Here is a 22,557-nt window from a genome sequence, read left to right on the forward strand (position 1 = left end):
GATGCAACAATGACTCTTTCAAAAATACACTCCTAAGTTTTGTGCAATATGTATATAGCACTAATAAATCAGGCCAACTTGAGAAAAATGGGATTTTAACTTATGTCCTAGTTGTAATATCAGCAGTGATACAACTACTACTATCTAAGAGGCTTTTGGATTTTGATGAGAAAGAAGTTGTACATTTTAGAGATTTGTGGAAAGAGTGTCATTCATTTTCAAAATTGTGCAAAACACAGAATATCAGCTCCAATCGGCACTCCACCTGATGTTGAACTATTAATTCAGAGGAGCAACTGAGGCTAATACAGGAGTAAGCAAATGTTGCATCAAGCAGTTATGTTTGCGCAGCTATCCCTGGAGAGATCAGCCGCTTCCAGCGGGAGTTACCTGCATCAGCCAGGCAGAAAAACAGCCATTAAGCAAGCCAACCGGCCAATCGGCCACCACTGAAAACCGACAGGCATGTTACACATGGAATAAATGACAGAGGATTACGCATACTGTCATTCTCCCCACATCGCACCAGTGGACAGCTTTACACAACACACTGTGTAGAGCCTAGACTAAAAGACTGTAGGATGGGTTACTAAAAATGGAGACAACTCACTCTTAGAGACACACACACACAACAAAGAGAGTGAGACTTCTGTTTCACTTGCATGTATTTGTATCAATCTAAGATGAGAAAATCAAATAGTGCCATGAACTGAGGAAAACGGAAAGCTGTAGCTTTCAAAGAAAGAGCAGAGAGATGGTGACAGTAATTGATATTGTGACTACAAGAAATATGGTTTGAAATTTCAGATTATGAAGAAATACTGTATCAACAGTTATATAGTATACATTGTGTATACTATATGACTGTAGAAGTTGACTGTTACAACAAGATGATAACGGGTTACTGCAGCTCAGACAGGGGCCACACTTGGTATGATGCATCTTTATTGATTACATAAGTATTGTAGAATTAATCAATACCACACTTGCTTAACTAATTCTAATATAGAGATATCATCTATTGGTCCCACACTGTTATAAGCAGAACTTGTTTTAATATAGTAGTGTTGTATGAAATGCTATTTCAGGGTCTTTTCCACACGGACTATTTGAAATTTCTCGAAAGATTTTACAATGAAAAATGGCAGTTATAAAACTTTTGAAAGTTGGCACAAATCTCTATGCTGCTTCTATTAAAGAGTTGGCAGTCCCTGCCTTCAAAAATCCTAATACATACAAGTATAGCACACAAACCTCCACTTCAGATCTATCTGGGACAATGATGCCTGTGGAGCCTGCTGTCCAGGTATTTAAACCTAAGCATACCAACTGCTTGTGGGACTCCCGGTACAAACCTAGTTGCGAATATCAAAATGGAATTTACATGGAGTCATATCTACAAACGTAAATAACTACAGTAGGAGATGGAGGAACCATAGCATCTGTAGTTTAGTTGTAATGGACTCAATATGGTTCAGTGCAGAGTAACACATTTAAAATGCAGATGTTGTTTTTTTTGAAGTTCCCTTTGTCAGCTCTTTTTCTAAACGAGGACTCCTGGTCATGGTTAGGCAGTACCCCATCTGCCTCTTTGCTTGAGACTAGTGTTAGATTATGACTACATAAATGGGTCAGAATTTTCTTTGTGATTTATTGGGGCTTGGTTTTTAGAGAAGACAGGCTTTTGTGGCCATTCTTAAGACTATTAATTAAGTGATTTTGTGGAGTTGGTTCAGGTATAATCTGATAGGATTAGCAGCTATGCACTTTAAATAGAGTTCCACAGCCAGGGATTAGATGATCATAGCCAGTCGGCCTCAAGAGCAACAGATTTTCATCTCTATGGTTTTAGTTTAAGGGAAAACTGGACCAGTCATGATGCTGTATATAGATGTCCGTGCCTGTAACTTAAAACATAATGGTCTATTGAAATGAAACTCAAAAGGGGATAACTACTCTGCAGGTCTCACTTATTTTTTCTAGTTCGGAGCTGATAATACTGGAAAACCTCCAGTCTTGGGATGGTATTTTCAGGGCTGGGCGTGGAGGGGGGCACTACCAGGGGCCCCTACCTTTCTCCCCTCAACTATCCTCCTCACATCTGGATACAATGTGGGAACAGGGCACTGAGGCTAGGGGGATAGCTGAAGGGAGGGTGTGAGTGTGCTGGGGGATTCTTTACAAAACATCAAGAGCCAATGGAAAAAGGTAATGGTGGTGGTGCTGCTGTTGCTGCTGGTAGATGTGGGCCAGTGGGGTTGTGTGTGTTGTGGTGGTGGGAAAGTGTGTGTGTGTGTGTGTGGGGGGGGGGGGGTACTAAAAAGCTCCCTGTCTTTGGTCTCTTCTTCCCTGTGTAGTTGACTGCAAGGCCCCCAAGCAATAGACAGACAGAGAGGCAGCTGGGAACTGAGGTAAGTAACAAACAGCAGCCCGGGAAAGACAGTGTGGGAGCAAAAATCCAGATGAGGAAAAAAGTGTTTCTACTCTTAACAGGGTAAATGTTAAAACACTGATATAATAAGTCATCAGTCCAGATTTGGACACTTTTAAATAGAGTTTTTAAATTTTAGAGTTCTACTTTTGATGTGAAGGAGACAAAGAATACATACTGTACAGCCACTGTGCAACAAAAAGAGGAGACAATTTAGTATTGCACTTCTATAATATTCCTCTGTAACAATGGGCAGTTTAAAAAAATCGATGAGAGATACTGATAGGGGAGATATGGCCTAGATTGATTTCTTATTATATCACATTTTCTCAGTACTTCACAGCAGGATATAACAATAATTTCTAGTGATACAATTAATTAAACAAATGTACCTTGGATAAACAGCATAAAAATGATGGATGGATTCACCAATGAAATGAAATGGCTTAAAACTGTGATTGCCCATTATGAGACAATGAGCTTCCCATGTACTGTGGCTAGTATTAGTGACTGTGCTTTCTACAGGTCTGATGGTGCTCACTGAAACTTTGCAAAAAACTAAATTTAACTGCGTCCTGAAGCACAATCCACTGTCACAACAATCCCATTGTTAGTTTGCTGACAGTCTACAAGCAGATGGAAAAACATTTTACAACTAACAATACTGCCTGTGGCAGGCAAAAGAAAAAATTTTATGTAAAACCTTCTAAACCTTTTTTTGAGGAAACTAAATTCAATGTTTTTTAAGAAATTAAAGGAGTTGACTACAGAGGTCTGGTCAGCTCACTTCTTTCTAATTCCACACCCCCAGACTTTATTGATTTTTAAACTTGTACTTCTCGGACCCAACTGATGTCAAGTTATGTCACTTGAGACACTTTGTCAGACTTCGTGCACCTCTCTCTGGGGCCACAAAGGTTTTATACAGCCACCCCCCCCCCCCCCCCACACACACACACACACACACACACATATATAGTAGCGCTCCGGTAAACAGGCTTTGATGTGTACAATCGGCACATTTTGCTTTTAATATTTTGTAACACATCCATCTTGTCAAACAGAAAGGCCATTTAGGTGAAAAGCAAGAATAATCTCTACAATCTGACTGAGTGCCAACACAAACAGAGCACGGACTACAAGGGTCTTGCTTGAGAGAGCATAATGCCCTGTATATCACTCAGTCATACCAGCACTTAAGTGATTGAGAGGTGACTATTTATGCTATTTTTGTCTGTAACAGGCTTTCTTTGTTTTATTCACATACATATAATAGAGACATTAAAAGGATAGAAGATGGAAAAAAGAAGAAAAGTAGGCTTTAACTTATGTTTATCTCTGATCCACATGTGGATTTGGGGTGAGCTCATTAGCCCCTTGGCGACCCTCCTCCTTTCTTCTCACCTCTGTCCTCAGTGACCCTAAAGCCTGCTTGACCCTGCCAGAGCTCCTCTGCTTCCCCCTACACCCTGTTTCCCAACACCTGCTTAGTCCCTCCACTACAAAGTTGCATATTAAGTGTGAAAAGGAAGGGAGTTAGACTGCCGTAGTATCACACAATATTGCCCAAATTTGGAGCTCTTCCATTTGGCATTCACATTGCACAGATATGGTCACTTGTTACTATTATTCATTCTTTTGACTCATTTTGAGACAGCCAACAGTTTCTGGCGGCAAAGGAGACGTCAAACTGCCCTCTATATTTCCATATGAGAGGGTCTCCCCTACCAGATCAGGATTTCTTTTCTTTTCTCACAGCAAAAGGACAAAGCAATGGTGACATGCAGGCACGCTAATAAGAGCTTTGTACAAAAGTCCTTTGGTTCTATTGTTCTTTGGGAGTACGAATTTGTTAGAATAGTTGTTGTATTTTTAAGTTCTAATGCCATAATTGAGAAAAATAATCACGTCTTCCTCTTCAATAATGACCAGAAAAGCATTTTTGACAGGAAGTCCAAACTTCTGTCCATCTGTACACCCCTCTTTCATACACATGAACGCACTTACACACACACACACACTAATAACGCATCGCGGCAAGGTTAGGCTGACATCAGCGGCTAACGATCAGTTCCTCTGTGGGCTGAGTGATTAGCTGCAGTAGCCTGGAGACATTTCCAGCTTGTTTCCCTGAGTTGGTCAGACATGCAACATCACTGGCCTTCAATTTGCACTAACTACGTCCACTCTCTTACATTCTCTCTGACTCTGTTCGTAAAGAGAAAAGAGTTTATAGACTTACAGACTTATAGATGATGCTAACAATGTAGTGAATGTGGGGCAGTTGAGGTGGATATAGTCGAGTGGAAAAGCAGAGAACAGGCATATACGTTTGTTGTAATTAAAGTTGTTTTCATACTCAAATGGAGTAACAAAGGTAGTCCCTTGAGGGAGATTAGACAATGTTGTGTGTGTGTGTGTGTGTGTGTAGGGGTGGAGTAGGTTACATATTGGCATCAAAGTGACAAACAAATGAGGTTAGAAATATTTGAAAAAACCTTTAAACTGGTTATCCATAACGTCATGTTGTTGCTTTATTTAGTTCAGTAATCTTTAATGCTCATATAGTCACATTTCTGCTCCATACTTCCCAGAAATCACTCAAATAATTATACTGTTCAGGAAGTTTGAGCTCCCATGTGTCACACTCCTTTCTTTGTCTGCACAGCCGTAGTGGCCATCGCCACCTATGCAAAGTACTTCTTCTCTTCCATTGTAAAATAGCTGCAAGCAATGTGTGACTTCATCTGCATCATGCTTTTTTCATAGGAAAGAACCACAAAACAAACCTAAATTTGAATCATCTAAGACCTACTTAATTGTTTGTAGACTATTTAGTTAGGTGGGTGTTTATTAACTGGAACAGAATGGTGAATGCTAAAAAAGGAGCCTCTCTGCTTAGGAAACATTTCACCCAACCCCCACCCACCCTTAATGCCCTCTGGGCTGCTGTGAGTTTGGATTAAGTTTGGGTGCTATGTCCCCTCCCTGCCGAGCCCTGCCGTCACCCCTGCAAAACATACGAGTTTGTGTTTGTGTGTGCCCTGTTTGTCTGATCTATATTACGAGTCCAATTCTTACTGCTTTGTATGATTTTGGTTAAAATATATTATATTAAGGTGTTTATGTAACAGATTTGACTATATCTTTTTTAAATTCCTATTTTAATGCTATCTAATAAAGGCATGAGTGTGTGTGTCTGTGTGTGTATGTGTGTGTGTGTGTGTGTGTCTGTGTGTGTTTGTGTGTGTGTCTGTCTGTCTGTGGTGTGCAGGGTGTGTGTGTGTGTGTGTGTGTGAAGCAGTGGATCAATAATTGTAGTCTACTACAGTGACATCTGGGCTGGACAAAGAGTGCTGTTCCTTCCCCCGGCAGCTCTCCCCTTCTCTCTGTGTCTCTCTCTCAATCCCTGATCACAGCCACGTGGTTCTCTGGGCTATTTCTCCCAGCTAAGCTTATTTCTCTTCTTTAATCCCGCAGCAATCACTGCAACAATGCCAAGCGTCAGTTCATAAATGCAGGCAGAAATCTTTTAACTATGATCACAATGTCAGCTCAAACCTGATAACCACTGCTAATGAATCCGGCACATTCAGCTCAGCGCCGTGTACGGGTGACTGTTATTTCATTGGACCATCAATAATGTGTAAAATGGAAAATCAACATGAGTGACGATAATGGATGATGCATTTTGTAATGTAGCAAACGGGCTTCCGTTTGAACTGCAGTGATTCTACTTTCTGTAAAAGGCCCAAAACATCCTTTTCAAATCAACTGATGAAATCTAAGGACTGACCAGCAGGCCCGGGCCACTGTGAGTGTCCTCAGTTAATATAAACAGAACTGTGCTGATAAATGGGGTCGATATCCAACCCAGATTATTAGATTATCAGCCACTCAGTGTGGTCCACCTCTGATTTAAACGATGGCTTCAGCCTTTGCACAGCTGATGGAATTAGTACAAGCATTTATTAGTACAACTTTTTTTTTATTAGTACAACTGCGAGTGGTGGTGGTGGAAGCAGTCACCTCACCACGCTAATTGTCAGTGGGGTTAACTGCCGAGTGAAGTGTTCAAAGAGCAAAGATTGCAGATGCACACCTACATGTGAAGGAAAACTTCAGCACAAACACAAAAAGGTGTTACACACCTCTATTGCTTTCCTAATTTATAATAGTTTCATACTACAATTTTGTTATTTGTTACAAAAATGTTTTATTATATAATTAGTTGTACATTGTTTTTACATTGTTTTTTGTATTTTACTACAGTTAAATTCCAATCCAATCAAAGAAACTACTTGCACTAACTACAGCTAACATGGAATCAAAATATTGTACATTGTCTCAATTTGAACTCTATAATATCTCTAACTGCAATCACCTTCTTTCATCATTCAATTATTTGGATTATCTCTGGCTGTGATCTCTACATCGAATGACTTAAAATGTTTCCTACAAACACTGTCAATTATTGTAATTGAAAAGCAAGCGTACCCTTTGTTACCCATAGTACCCTTAGTGTGGAATTAATTTAGTGTAGGCTATATTTCTACAGATTTCCCCTCACATTTGAATTCAGATTTTTTAATTGACTTCAGCTACATGAAAGTGTCAGTGTTAAACAATTGCAACTACTAATTACAACTAATTAGCGTGGGTTGCTTCCACACCCACATTGAGCTGTTGTTACTTTGTGATGACAGGACCTGTTTAAGTGTCATCTTTGTATTAGCAACAGTGATAAAGACAGTTAACATAATTTATAAAGTTTTCTTTTCTGCTTTATTCACTTGACTTGGGTCCATTTATAAATGTCTCCTTCTTTATGCTCGTAACTTAATTTTTTATATTTTTTTATCTTTTAGGTCATTTCTCATTTTCTCCATTTTGTACTTTCTGCACAGCCGATGTTGTCGTGACTGCAGTTTACAGTTTATAGTATCAGCCGCATTTTCAAACACAATCCTCCCCTACATGCATGGAGTGTGAAAACTGCACCAGGTATGTCTAAATTTGCATCTTGTGATATATTTGACAGTTTCTATTCGATCAAAAGTCTACATAAAGCTCTAATGATCACCCTGTCTGAAAATGTCCATATAGTATGGTTCTAACTGAGGAGCTCTTGAGACCCATGACGGCATGCTGTGTCAGAGGGGTTTTCCACCACAGCAACAATGAACTTCTGGTGAAAAAAACTGAATATCTGTCATGCTGGTACAGTTTGATGATAATAATCTCAGCACAAAATCAGCAGCTTTCATGAAAACAGTTCAGTACATTCAACAGTTGAACCCTACACAAAACCTCTCCCCCTTCCCAACCACCAAGGGTGAAGGCTAAAATGACCCTGTGTGTCAATTCTCCCTCCCGGAACCTCCCCTACCCCCCACAAACGCTAACCACTCTCCTATCTTAATCTTCCAATTACTACATCATTTTCTTTTGGTTTAATTTAGACAGCTATCAGGCTTCACACTTTACTACCTGGTCAGTGCTGCTTGGCTTGGCAGAGACTCTATTGGTCCATACAGGTGGGTTGGATGCAGGTGTGACCCAAATAAAAGGATTCACTATCCACCTGCAATACATTTTCAAGAATGGTTTCAGTAGTAAAGAACTGACACATACTGTAAATGTTTAGGATGACAGTCGCAGGTAAATTCAATTCCTTGTGATTATCCTAGGCAGTAAGCAATACGTTTCCCATGGAGGGCTCATTTATAATTTAATCCAGGAGCTAGGTGTTTATAGGCTAACACAGGGAGATTGCCCTTTCAGAGTGGAAACCCCCGCCATGCAGCAGGGAATCAATGCCGTTACCACAGAACAGAGACTAGACCTCAAATTAAAATGATACCAGTGTCCGAGCCACCAGCAGATAGACAAGCACTTTCATTTTCATTTTTTGTTTCTACCCCAAAAAGGAACAGCTTCTACAGTGGGTTTGCTCTTGTTGTTTGCTGTCTCTCTCCATAAGCCAACCTCAGTATGCCAGAGAAATGTATTTAAACCAGTGAAGGCTGATACATTTTTCCTCTTATGTAGAAATGTTTGATACAATATAAAGCACAACAAGGAATAGTTGAGAGAAAGAACAGTGCGCGTAAAACTTCAGCCAAACTGACTCGGTAGGTAAATGTGTTGGTCTTGTGACTTGATGTCTTTACTTTTTTTCATCTTCATTCTAGTTCAAAGCCACACAAAACATTAACATGAGCAGTTTGGGCAGAGCTGAATGGATTCAATCTGTGACATAGGTATGCACATGTACAGCCCAACTAGCTCGCTCTGGACCTTCTTCAGACCTGAATTCCACAAGGTGCTGGAAATTACCCACAGAGACCTTGGATCCATGCAAACACTTGTCAGTATTATAGATTTAAAAAAAAACAACATTTTTGATTTCATCACTCCAAAAGGTCTCTAATGTGAGATCCAGACACCGAAGCCTCTGCCTGCCATTTTCCTGAACAGTCCAGAGATACTAACAGGGACAAGCATCTGATAATAAGAAAATACAAACCTGGTGGTAAAAATGCCCTGCATTAAGGCTGGTGGAAAGATGATTTTGCCAAATGAGACCATGAACCCAGTATACTGTTCTTAAACCTTTTCTGGCCACTTGGGGGCGGCAGAAACAAGCTATGGTTATACTATGTCAACATATCATCACCTTTTAAGTTGCTATGACAGACTTGTTGGCTAATTTACACATCCAGTAGATATGGAGCAACATTGGCATTAATTTGGGGTTGTGTTAAGCCACCTGGTGGATGTACATCCAATATTCTTAAATATTCTTTTAGCTCTGGTGTGGTCTCTACCAGGGGTACTGGTTCTTTAGCTGCTAAATGTTCCACTGTGTTTGCTTGCAGGCTGCGTTTAGCTCTGAGCAAGTAGCGTGGATTTTTAGAGTGCACTGTGAGAGAATCAAAACAGCGAAGTTGCAGGGCACAAAACCAAAACAATGAGCTAAAAGTAGCAATCCATCTCTGAGGGGAAGATGGGTGATAATTTGCTGTGGGTTCATCACTCTGAGCGACACCTTTCACATTACACAGCCATTTGATTTATTGTTTATTTTTTGTTAGCCTATAGCAGCTATAGGATTAACTGCTGAGTAAGACCAAATTCACCAGAATCAGTCACTATTCAATCAGTACAAAAGGGAAAGAATGACCCATATCCAACTCAGTGATATGACCCAAAGAACTCTCCTATGACGGAGTCTTAATAGTGTTGACCCCCCCTCTAAGTTGGTGAAGGTAAATGACTATGTCCATGGTGAAAAGGCACAAGGCAGTAATGAGTAATGAAAACAGCCGAGTTAGTGCTGCCATTCAGTAAAGGGCCTGCTGCTGTGGAATGTGAGGCGCCATTCATTCACATGGGTTAAAAATGCATTTCTGTCACAACAAAGCCCGGCCTTGTCCTCATTGTTTCTCGTCACACCAATAAAATACTTCCACATTCTGAAGGGAGAAGACAAAAAAATTAAATTGCTAATTTTACTCATTTGGGGGTGGGGGTGGGGGTGGGGGTACTGGGGCGAACTTCACAAAACAGTCATGTCTTTGGAAGTGATAGAGTAATGGTAGAGTTGAAAGTTTAATCATGATAAGCGTGGCGATGGAAAAGTAAGCACACAAACTGCTTACAAAAGACAAACAGTCCTATTTACAATAGCCGAATGTATGCAGCATTTATTCAGTGTATGAAAAGAGGCACAATGGCGAAAGGCAATCAAATACAAAAAGCCTCACTCGAGTCATGCGTGAGCTCTCAAGGGATCCGTTTGTGAATATGAGGCATCTGCGCCAGGCTCTCTAAAAAGTCTTTTTTTTCTGCACAGGCTCTTGTCATTTTGCAACTGCAGTAGGAGCTTCATTCAACATGAATCACATTTGTATTAGTCAACTGATGTTCCTCCTTTGCCTCTTTTTCCAGAGCCCAACAAGTGATCTCAGACATGACGGTGTTGAGACACTTGTATGACATAACTAAGAAAAACACACATTGAAAGGTAGATTAAAGCCTTCCCTACAACAGACCTGTGAAAAAAACAAGTATGACCTAAAGTCTGCCAACACTGCCAGTTCACAGGAACCAATTAAATGTTTGGAAAGGCATTTATTTACATTCTCCCTAAAGCTTCACAGACTAAATGTGCTTACCTTCAAATCTATTCTATTCATGGATTGGAGAACGGGTGTTGGTCTTAAGGACTATTTATAATCAAACAGTCAATTTGGGGAAGTTCAGTTTAGTTATTGTTGTTATGCTGTAGGGTGTTGTACTAACTTGTAGGCTATAACCAGAGTGAGAGCTGCAAGCTATAGAAGAAATGTTTAACATAATGTCTGAAATCTGACATGGGGGAGACAATGTAATCCTGTCTGCAAAACAACGGCTCTCCCTCCCTCCCTCTCTATCTCTTTCTCTGTGTGTGTGTGTGTGTGTGTGTGTGTGTGTGTGTGTGTGTGTGACCTTACACAAGAGAAAATGCTGTATCTTTACACAGAGAAACTAGAGAGAAAAAAACAGCACACTACAGAGAGTCAATATCAAAGGAGAGGGGGAAAATGCTGTCAAGTACAGAAAACTCACAGTTGACGATGCCCTGCACACAGTGAGTTTTTACAAAAGATTACTGGAATACTGAAGGAATAGCATACAGAATGCAGTACCCGTATCACCAAGTAGTAACACAGACATTCATAGAAGTTGAAAAGCACCATACAGTACAACTAAAGACTAAAAGTACTACACACAAGTTACAAAAGGAATATTATAGTATATAACCATATTGTAATATGCAAATGTAATTTCTAGGAGACAGGCTTGGCACTCCACCAACACAAAGTCAGACTCACATAGGCAACTATTCAAAGTCAAAATTCCAACAACGCCAGATAAGACAACGCCTACATTTTTTCTTTATCAGCTCTATTCCTTAAACTATAAACAACAGGAATTTTGACACATGTAGACACTCACATATGTGCGCACCCCCCACCCCCACCCCCACACAAACACATCAAACTATTCTTTAAATAACTATTTACTCTGATAACTACTCCAGCCTGCTACTACTATGACTATTCACTATTCCCACGATAGTCCTACACTGTTTTTTTTTATGTTTAATAGGTTTTATTGTTAGCTTTACCTTTATGGATTTCATCACCTATCATCACCTATGGTATAGCTATAATTTTCATTTATGGACTCCTGTTACTGGTTAGTAAGTTTATAGCTCTTTTATGCTACTTTATTAACATTGTTATATCACCTGCAATATTACTACTGAATTCCTTTAAGAACTTCATTTAGCCCATTATTTGATTAGCACCTTTCCCAAATGTAGGCTACCATGGGATTACTGTGGCTCCTTTTTTCACAAGGCTCCACTCTCTTATCAAACATTCCTCAAAATTACCCTTATCTCCGTTGTAGCACATGTACTTTTGCTGCCCGTTTCTTAATCAGTCCCCACTACACTCTTAAAAGGAAATGACTAGGTAAAAACCAAAGAAAGAAGAAACCAAAGAGTCTGTAACAGCCAAAGATGGCACTAGCAGCAGCAGCCCGACGAACGCACCCTCAAAATAACAAACAATAAAAAAAAAATATATATATATATATATATATACAGTCACTTCCTTACCAGTTAAAACACCGCTGAGCTCAAACACTCACACACACAAAAAAGGAGAACGGTGCAGCTCAAAAGCAAATACAGTCCAGATCCAGCAGAGATAAGAGGAGGCACTCTGTGTCTTCCAGTGCAGCGACTGACAATAGCGACCCGTGGTTCAACTCTGCAAAGATCGTGTAGAATTATTATTATCTCTGGCGAATTCCTATCTCCTTGTGTTGTAGAACAGTACAGGTTCCCCTCTCTCTCTCTCTCTCTCTCTCTCTCTCTCTCCCTGCCGTTTCACTGGTGCTGCCTTCAGGTGTTGTCGGAAATGTCGTGACTCAGAGATAATACTGGCAAACGTGGATTCCATAGTAAACTCGCTGAAGTGCTAAAAAAAGTTGGCTCATTGATGCAGTTAAGGGATTTTTTAGTATATCTGTTCATCCATATACTACAGTCTAATTCATATCACTTAGCCTATAGTGTCTTGAATTAGGGGGCATTGCATTGTTGGATAGGCCTACTGAGTGTGTTAATGATAACATTTGCGAGGACTTGCTAGTTTTCCTTGTCATGTAGCCAGTATATAGTTGTTTGTTTTACAAAGCAAGAAATTTGAAGACACGTACCTTGGACTAGCCTACAGTGAATGTTTTCTATTTTCTGACATTTTAGAGACTATAGCTGAAAGATCGATTAATATAGAAAACAATCGGCAGATTCATCTATAGGCTAATAAAGCAGCCAGTTACAGGTTTACATTTATTCAAGTAGCCTATCAAGTATACAGGTAAATCAATCTGATACACAAGACGAATAATGTGTTCATATTCTAATTAGAACGATCTTTTGTTCGCATATACTGCAACTTCATTGGGACCTATATGTCCACTCCCACACCTACTTCACTCATCAAAGTGTAGGCTACTGGGTCGGCTCAATTCAAATATGGTCTTGTGATGAAACATGTGCTCATCCGACATGCCCCATGTCACAGATGAGAGTACAGAATTCTTTCCCCGTCTAAAATAAAAAAAAGGGTATTTCTGATCAAACTCCTGCGATTTAATCATGGAAATGGCGGAGTATATTGGAGCACTCGAACGCATCGTGAATGGAGAAAAGCCCTGTGTGTGTGAAACCCCGAGGACGAGATCGAGGGCGAAAAAGGAGAAGCAGAAAAGTTTGTCCCTACTGTGTATTCCCTGTCACAAAACCTCAGTGCACACACATAACACAGTGTCTTTGTTTCATTTATGTCTCGATGCTTCCTATCAGCAGGGTCCGCCGGTGTGTTCCTGTGTGTGTGTGTGTGTGTGTGTGTGTGTGTGTTTCAGTGTGTGTTTAGTCTAAAGTGTCCAGAGAAGAGAAGGGGCGACACTGAACAATTGTCCCCAGCTCACCAGCAGTCCCAACACCATACATGCGCATTCGCTGCCTCGTGCGTAAAAAGACATGCCGGTGCCACAGGCAGCGAACACTATCTGTGATCGGGTTGAACGCTCTCGCCCACATAGCCTCATTTTGGTACAGTCACCTGTACAAGCCGGATAATAGAGTTAAAGAAAAAACAGAAAATGTCTTTAATTCGGATTATCTTGCACTGAGCAGCCGCAGCATGGTCCCATTACCACAACAGCAGGTCTCATCCTGTAGGTGCACCATCATTTGGGGGCACAAAAAGTTAAACCACAGACCCCTCATCACACGTACACATGAAACACCCCACCCCCTCCTCCCTTGCCACATGTTTCCACCCCCCTAAAGCACATACATTAACATTCACACATACGCACACACCGCATGCAGATGAGAGCTTTAATTGGCGCAGAGATTGAAAGAAGAAGAAATGCGACACACCAGAGATCTTCCAGCGGTTTCAGATCCTCATATTAGTGTCATGTAGTCGTTCCGGCTGCGGGCACCTGTGCCTTGCTCAGTGGCAGTTGTGCCATGACTACTATGTAGGACACGACTTCCTAATATGGATATCCCCCCCCCCCCTCCCTACCCCTCCCTAACGTCCACCTCCACCCTGTGTGTCTGTCTCCGTGTGAATAAAACAATCTTTCATAAAAGAGGAGAAAGTGTTCTTCCATCTCCTGTATATTTTTCTGCGTCTTTTTTTACTCTACTTGTATTGTTGCCACAAATCTGTGTGTTTGATGCTGCGGTGAAAGAGCATGCTATGTTGTCAAAAAAAAAATAGTCAAAGAAGAGATGAGTGTGTTGGTGAGCTGGTGGAAAGTTTGCTTAACCTCAGGGATGTTGGTGGATGATATGTCCAGTTTATTCCTATATTTTTTTAATTTTAATAACTGACTTCAGGCAGCTTTTTAAAGCTTGACGATGAGTCGCGTTGATCACCAACTATCTTTAAACTGCCGCAAGTTACAGCACTGATGAAAAGAGGGAATAATAAATACTTTCTTACACACTCTGTTTCCCTGTTACCAGATGACCACAGACATGAGGTCATCCACGAAATCTTGTTTTGTTTATTTTGTTTTTAAATCAAACCACTACACCCTTGCCTGCATGTAACCTATTTATAAATCAAGATCAGACAATCGCCTTCCACCTACAGCCCATTCAAAGCACACGAGGTGGCCCAGTACACTCTGTATGCGTAGAAGAGAGAAAATCAGAGATCTGCGTACCTGCTTTATCCAAAAGAATAATCCAGGGTGACTTCAAGAAGCAAAGACAATTCTAAAGGTGAAAGCATGCTCTTTGCAGTGTATGCTGAAGTGCATGATTGAGTAGGTCGAGTCCATTCTGTCCCGCGGGGGTGGTCAGGGATTCCTCTCCGCGGTTATTTGCATATCACCAGGAGCGTTTTTGGTTTTGAAATTAAAGACACAAAGTAAGACGTGGAATTTTAACCACAGCAGCAACCACCATAAACATGTCAGCTCGGTGCCTCCGTGCGTGCTTTGACATATTTCCTGACAGCCCCATTCCGCGGCCGAATGGACTCTCCCACATTAAATGGAACTATCAGCTATTGTCTCATCAGCGAAAAGTTGTTGATACTGCTAAGGACTCACAAAAAGTCCCCAAACAGTGAGGGAGCGTCCATCTTACCGACTTATTCAGCCTAATGTTAACATGTGCACGGTGTCATGGCAAAACATCGATGGTGATGGAATTGAACTCTTTGCCAATCGAGCGTCATTATAGATGGCCGAAGAGTCCAGCCTGTAGCAACACCCAGACAGCTGTTTGTAAGGAAAAATATTGCATGTGGGAATGCAGTGAAGCCATATCTTATTGCAATGGCCACACACCATGAAGACGAATTTGACTGAATTAAAGTCTAAATGTCTCGATTCACTAGTTAAGGCTGGGAAAACCCACTTCCTCTTTTATGCACAAATATACAATGATACATTATTCCACCGCATATTGTCTCATTCTGTGCTCCCAAGACACTGATTTTGGTTTCATGTGGAAAAGTCCTGACAGAAATGAAACTGCATTCAAACAATGAAGTTTTGTCCTACCCTTACTGACAGATTTTCCCCTGTTTAAAATATTTTAAACTTTCTGAAGTAATAATAATAATAATAATATAAGAAACACATCTTAGGCAATGACAAATACAGGATTTTTTGTTGTTGTTTTCTTTTCACTTCCTTTTCACTCTGATGGTGATGCATGGCTATCGCCTAACTACTTTATTTTCAGTCAAGCTCAGTCCTGTTCCACACACACTCTTTACAATGACAAACAAAATGACACAGCAAGAATGAACTCCCTTTGCAGGAATGGAACATCTATAAAAGCAGGGAAATGTGGGAAATAAATGTGATAACCATGGTAGAAATGTTTAGACAAATATGGTCAGTCCCAATTAATCTGATTTCACATTACGTATAATTGTGGATCAGTGTATTTTGTGATACTTGTGATGAGTTCCTTGCCACTATCAGCACATATCACACATATCACCCCCAGCACTACAGTTTTACATTGATAAAGACCATGAAACTATGCAGATTTAAAAAAAAACCCACTGTTGTTAAAATGTACTCCAGCTTATTTTACACTGAAGTCATGTGTAATAACTGTCACTCCACAGTGTTGTTGTGGGTGTTGCGCAGAGGTCAGGCTTGTTTGCTCAGCATGTGTGCAGTGAGAGGGAGCCATGTTGCTGACTGCTGATGTACCAGAGAGTTAAGACGCACATCTTATCAGTGACGAGCCCTTCAATTGTAACGGCGGGCACAGTGCGTTATATATGCAGCCCCCGGAGCTCCATGGAGGCTCTCTGAGCATTAGCACACATATACTGAAATACACACACATTGACCGATGAGTATCTTAAGCTCCAAGATGCATCACTGCTCCCTCAAATATAAGGTCTGCTAATATCCGAACACACCCATATGTGTGCACATGCACATATAGATGATCGTACAAGACTGTTAAGTATGTCATTATATCCAAGATGAAATATGAACCACTCAGCTGTATACACAAGAAATACACACATGAAAACACACTGATAGCCTCTCCAGCACACACACACACACACACACACACACACACACACACACACAAACACACCTACACACACACACATCTACTAAAATGCAGTGGCGCATTCCTGAAATGTGATCTACTTGCATGTATAAAACAATCACAGACTCCCACACCCATACAGATGTATAGATATGGACTTCCTTACCGACATACTCACACGGTAAGATATATGTATAACATTCAACATGGCTACTAAAGTACATCAGTCCCTGCTTGTGATGTGATATGAGATACTCCTATGCACACACACACCGTCACTGCACGACATTCATTATCGCTATTCGTTATTACATGGGGGGAAAAAAATCTACTCACACCCATGAATGCAATAAAACACACATACACACACACACACACACATTAGTGATACATAGTTATAGCACAATGAACAGAGCCTCCCTGCTCTCTCTCTCTCTCCCTGTAGTGTGTGAGTCACTGTTCAGATACTTCCTGTTATAAGAGAGTCGTCTTTAAAACAGCCTCCCTCTCTCTCCATTCCTGCTTTCCGAGTCAGAGGGAATGTCAGGCCAAACACACACCAAGGTGTCCTCTCCCTCACTCTCTCTCTTTTTTTCTCTCTCTCTCACTCTTTTCTCTCTGAACCAGTCGGCAGAGAAGCCCTCTGTCTCCCTGCAGTCTGCAGGTCATCCACTCAGCATTTTAAAACATTGCAACGTGAACCTTCACCTTTAAAGAGGGCTTTGAAAATCTTATCCACTGTACAAGTGCATGCAGACAACAATGAATGCATGCATCTGCCCACTATTGCATGCCTGGCTGCTTGTGCATGCGTGGCAGACAAAAACACACACCTCAGGGCAGCTCTTATAATAGCTACCCGTGATATACAACACAATGATGTGTGCTGTCCTAGGCTGATTTACATTACTGTATATGGTGTCTGTGCATTTTGTTTGTGTTACCTAACTATAAGTTGAATCACAATTAATAACAGAAGAGAAAGAAATAAGTTATATCAAGGATCAAGGTAATTTATATAATTTATTTTATATTTATATAATTTATTTATTTATATTATACACACATAGCATATAGCACAATGAAATGAAAAATGTTGCCGATTTACTTTGAGCAACAGTACAGTATGTAGCAAACCATAGTACAACAATAAGGAAATTCATTATCCATATGTAATCCTCATATTGTCTACACAATAGGAGTGATATTTCTTTTTTGAAGGGGTTTACACTGTCACTTGCTTATGTTGTGACCCACTTTTCTCAAATGGTTCTTGTCTTAAAATGGCTCTAGTGTTCGGTACTAGGATACGCAGCTATCACAAGCCTTCTCCAGTGACTGACACCTTCAGCCCCCTTGTGCTCAATTAGCTTGTAGTGCATTAGCAGCCGCATGCTAATTGTCAGCTGGCAAAGGAGTGCAAGGGGAACCCTTAAGGAGATACCTCAGGGAGCATTGGGGTGGAGGGTGGGTGCAGGAAGGGAGGGGGGTGGTGGTGGTGTGCTTTGTTGCCTAACCAGCCCATGAGCAAATACTGTATCACTGAGCAGCAGGAGGAAGCCCACGTCTTGGCATACAACGTGAAATATTTATGGGATATCACATTACCTATTTTGAATGAGGCAAATAACGCCCTTTTTGCCCTCTTGATGCCACACCTCTCTCAGTTCAGTTGAAGAGAAGAGAATTCGGCTCAAGTCAAATGTGCTTTGTAGGTGTGAAACAAAGAAATCTTACTTATACACAAGAATGCACACTTTCTTCTCCTTCAATGTTAATTGTGTGAAATGGTGGCAGCTTTGTGGACATGTGTTAAATTCCTCTGTCTTTCTCTTTCAGAATGAATGCATATGGCTTTTAACTTAGAAGCACTGTTTTTTTTCTTCTTCTTCTTCTTCAATGTTACAGGAAGAAGTGCTGCTCCCTCAATGTCACTCTCTCGCTTTCTCTGTCTATCTTGTTGACTCAATCTGAAACAACTTTTGGATCTCATCTATTTCCTGGTTACAACCCCCCCCCCCCCTTGAAAAAGTTCACATTTCTCTCACCCCCACCCCTTCTCTCGACTCCTCTTATTCTCTTTTGACCAACTTTCCTTTCCATCTCATCAAATTCCATAGGGTGGGGAGGGGAAGTGAGGGTGGATCCACCCACATGAGTAATCATTCATGCTATTTTAGTGTTGTTGTTCTCAGCTGGGCCACAGCATCCACCTGCAAAAAGCTCCCAATCTTTGTTGCGTCACTGGATCACAACATAAAGTCAGGGACATAAGAAAAGGCAATGCATCACAGCACAAATATCATTAAATCATGCTTATAATAGCTAATTCACCAGCAGCAGCAGGGAGGATAAAGATAAAGGTAAATGGCTGACTCCTGCTGTTGTCAGTTGTGGGTGTGTACAGTGTGTATCTGCGTGTGAGGCAGGGAGGGGTTGTTGAAAAGTCCTCTCAGTATAAAGAGAAGGTGACTGATTGAGAAGTCCCAGGTTGTGTTCTGTTGCTAATATAGTTATGTGGTGTAATCGTGCAGTAATAACATCATAATCCCATCTGGAATGAGAAACTGTGGACTGTGTTCTACAGTGATTGAGGCCATTTCCTGTGTGTGTGTGTGTGTGTGTGTGTGTGTGTGTGTGTGTGTGTGTGTGTGTGTGTGTGTGTGGTAGTGCATTTCAAGCAGTGGTGACTGCAGGAGGCAGCCTGATGGATACAGGATCATACTGCAGCGCTTACATTGTCTTCAGTCCTCCTCCTCCTCCTCCTCCTCCTCCTTCACCCTCCCCTGCTGTCTGCCTGCCTCTCAGCAGAATTATCACTCTAAAACACACACGCACAAGCCCTGGACACACACACAGAGATGCAGGAGCAAATGCAGCCACATGCAAGCATATGCACATTCTCTGCATGAACACATACAAAAAACATGACACACACTGAAAAAGGTGCACAAGCTGGAGAACTGATGTCTCAAAGTGCACACAAAGTCAAATACACACTCAAAAGGTAGCTACATGTTCCCTACAGCAACACATCTGTCCCCCACCCCCACGCACTTACAGTAGCCTACACACATACTCCCCAGCTCATTCAAAGGCAGCCATGCATGTTCAGAGACAAGGTGCCGCGAGAGCAAACAGTACGACAAACAGCCATCAGGGATACACTGAGAATATTACAGCACAGGATTTCATCATCAAATCTTGTGTCATTCTGTGAGTGTGTTGCAGAGCTCACATAAGAATCCCATGTCTGACTTACACAAGGCAAACAGAAGTCAGACCGGGAGCTGTCGTTGTGCCTTGCCACACACGTACGCATGTTTTATTTTACTAGTGACAGCCACCCTGTTACATACAGCTTGTCACAGAGGGAAGGGAAGTATCCACTCCTGTCATAGCCCTTTAATTCAAACACAGAGCCGGCTCTGTCTGTCCTCAGGTTCAAAAGAGATGGAGAGGAGGGGGAGCCTGTAGGCCGCGTGATTGTATGTGTGTTTGGTAGGTAGCCAGGAAAAGGTGCCTAAAGCTTGGGTATCTTGTATGCATGCTAGCGTGTATGCCTGAAACAAACACTTGTATAACATCCTTTTTACTTGACTTCTCATAGAATCACTTCCACTTTTCTCATCAGGTAAAACAAGCCTGCCATGATTTCTGTGAAAACCTTTTGTTTGTTTGTTATTTTTTTTTTTTTACAAAGGATGCATATGTCTGGTGGATGTTGGGATTAAGTAACACCAAAATCAATACTCTTCAAAATTAAATGTAAATTGTATTTCAGTAAATGTTATGTAACGAGGGCCATTAAATGCAAGTATTCATGTAATCGCTTCTTTTTCAATCGTGCCAAGTTTCGGACGTAACATCCTTAGAGTCATATTGCATTTGGACTTGGTACACCGCCACAATGATAATGCTCACGTTGAAAGCTGTCATATTACCACTCTGTTTACTCGTATGATGATGCCGTAATTAACACGTTGCCCTTGATGTGTTGCCAGTTTGACATTGGGTCTGACATTGAATCTGGTGGTAGACAACCGCTCAGAGGCATGTGATGAGTATGCCGGCGAGAGGCTGGTCTAGACTCCAGGCGACACACCATATGATATTGATTATCTTTTGTTTGGCTATCTCTGCAGCTCCTTGCCCTAAAGGACTTAACTCACATTATTGTCTGGCATGAGGCTCTATTACTCCAATTTAGCCAGCTCTCCAGCCAGCGGTGAATGCACCACTGTTGAAATGTGTCCAGAGATCCCATAACGAGGCAGCCACACATTTCACTCGATTCAATCGCAGGTTTAAGAAGAAATAATCTTCTAGCACAGGAGATCTGATCTAAGTAACAATAATATAAATTCTAGTATTATTAATGGAAATGGAAATTACTTTAACGTTAACCATATATTAATAATCTTAGAAGGTCAGCTGGTGAATAATAACTAGAGACTTGGCTTTAAAAATTATGTCTTTTCCTACTCTGCTTCAGTCAATATACAGGGCCAGGGCAGAGCATAAAGCATGTTAAAGTGTGCAGAAAAACCATATCTGTATCTTGTTGCCTAGATTTTCTTTCTCTTCCTGGCTGGGTGTCATCTAGCACCCATGGCCCATGCACAAATTTGTTGATTCAACACCCCATAAATAGGTGTAAATGTGCAAGTATATTTTTTTGTATGAGTTTCTGGTGAAGAGAGCGAGGTGAAAGCGTACTTAGACCAGTGGTGACCCATTTTCTATGAAATACTTTGCGCTGGCGACCGAGGTCACACAAAATATATTTTAAGTGGTGATGCAGTTTTACTCTCATGTGCATAAAAAGGTTTTCCAACATTTTAAGAATACTTCCATAACTTGAAAGGGTTGACACCAACTTAAAAAGTGAAAGAGTTTGGATACTGACACAGACTTAAAACTTTAACTTGGACAAGTTAGTGATGCCAACCGGCTACTTAAGTAGCAACAGTTACAGTAAAATGACAATTATAAAAGTAAATTTGTAGTCAGTTCCACAACATGCTAACTAATATCCCTTTCTGTTTTCACAATTGTGTTTCAGTGTTTTAGTTCATAAATCCTGCCTGAGCGGTACAGCAATTTGTTTGTTAACCATCTAAACCTTTAAGACACAAAAGTCAAAATCACTTTACTTTTACAAACTGTCTATATTTATCTCTACTTATATTTGTTGATGATACATTTGAAAGATTTGGGTTTTTAAATGACAATCGAGGCTCCCTGGCAACAACATTATAAGCCTGTATTAAATAATCTGATGTAAATGAATGTGCTATTGAAGCATTAGCATTTGTGCGGTTCATGTTGTAGTGCACACTGTTGTGTTTTAAATAAAAATGGAGAATGAAGGTTGTCATTTTTTGTTGACAAATCGTACCTGCGAAACTTTTATGAAAACACACTGACATGAGTAAATTTAGGTGACTCCCAATGCCGCTGTGTTTCAGTTTATCGCCCAGCACTAGTGGCAATCCATGAAACATGGTTTCAGCTGGAGGAGCTTTAGAGTTCAGGGTCGCTTTGCAGACACTTACAAAATATGAAATGGAACTATATCTAAAACCCACTCACCTAACCCTCACCTCAAACACTCTCACTCACTCACCATTGTACCCACCCCCACACTCCCTCCCTCCCCGGCCAGTACTGAGAAGTTGAAATTGATATTGCCACTACAACTAGTTCTGCTACTACTACTATTACTACTGTTGAAATTGACAGCAATAGTAATTGTTGAGGTTCATGCTGTATGGACTAACAACATAAAAGGGGTATTCCAGTGATCAAGAAACAGATTAAGGAAAGGATGGTCCAAATCAATGCAGCAGGGGTCCAGGTATCACGCAAGCTGTCATTCTAACTGAAAAAACAGCAGGTGATATGAGTTATTAGCTCCTCTCTGGCTGAAGGAGTTAATCACCTGCTG

General features: G+C 40.9%; 1 protein-coding gene across 4 annotated transcripts in view; it reads right to left on the reverse strand.

The window, feature by feature from the left end:
• The window catches only part of znf516 (zinc finger protein 516), a 46,310-nt gene extending 31,457 nt beyond the window's left edge, over positions 1 to 14,853 (reverse strand). For 3 of the 4 annotated variants that reach the window (XM_038712057.1, XM_038712054.1, XM_038712056.1), the window contains exon 1: positions 12,105 to 12,354. The gene's annotated coding sequence lies outside the window, so the exon portion shown is untranslated. Of the gene's footprint in view, positions 1 to 12,104; positions 12,355 to 14,740 lie in introns of those variants that run through there. The other variant, XM_038712055.1, reaches the window with a different exon arrangement.
• Positions 14,854 to 22,557: the final 7,704 nt, after the last annotated feature.

The sequence above is a fragment of the Micropterus salmoides genome, unplaced genomic scaffold (genome assembly GCF_014851395.1).
Source record: "Micropterus salmoides isolate LMB-PRFRI ecotype aquatic unplaced genomic scaffold, ASM1485139v1 Ms_hic_scaffold_11, whole genome shotgun sequence".
Lineage (NCBI taxonomy): Eukaryota > Metazoa > Chordata > Actinopteri > Centrarchiformes > Centrarchidae > Micropterus > Micropterus salmoides.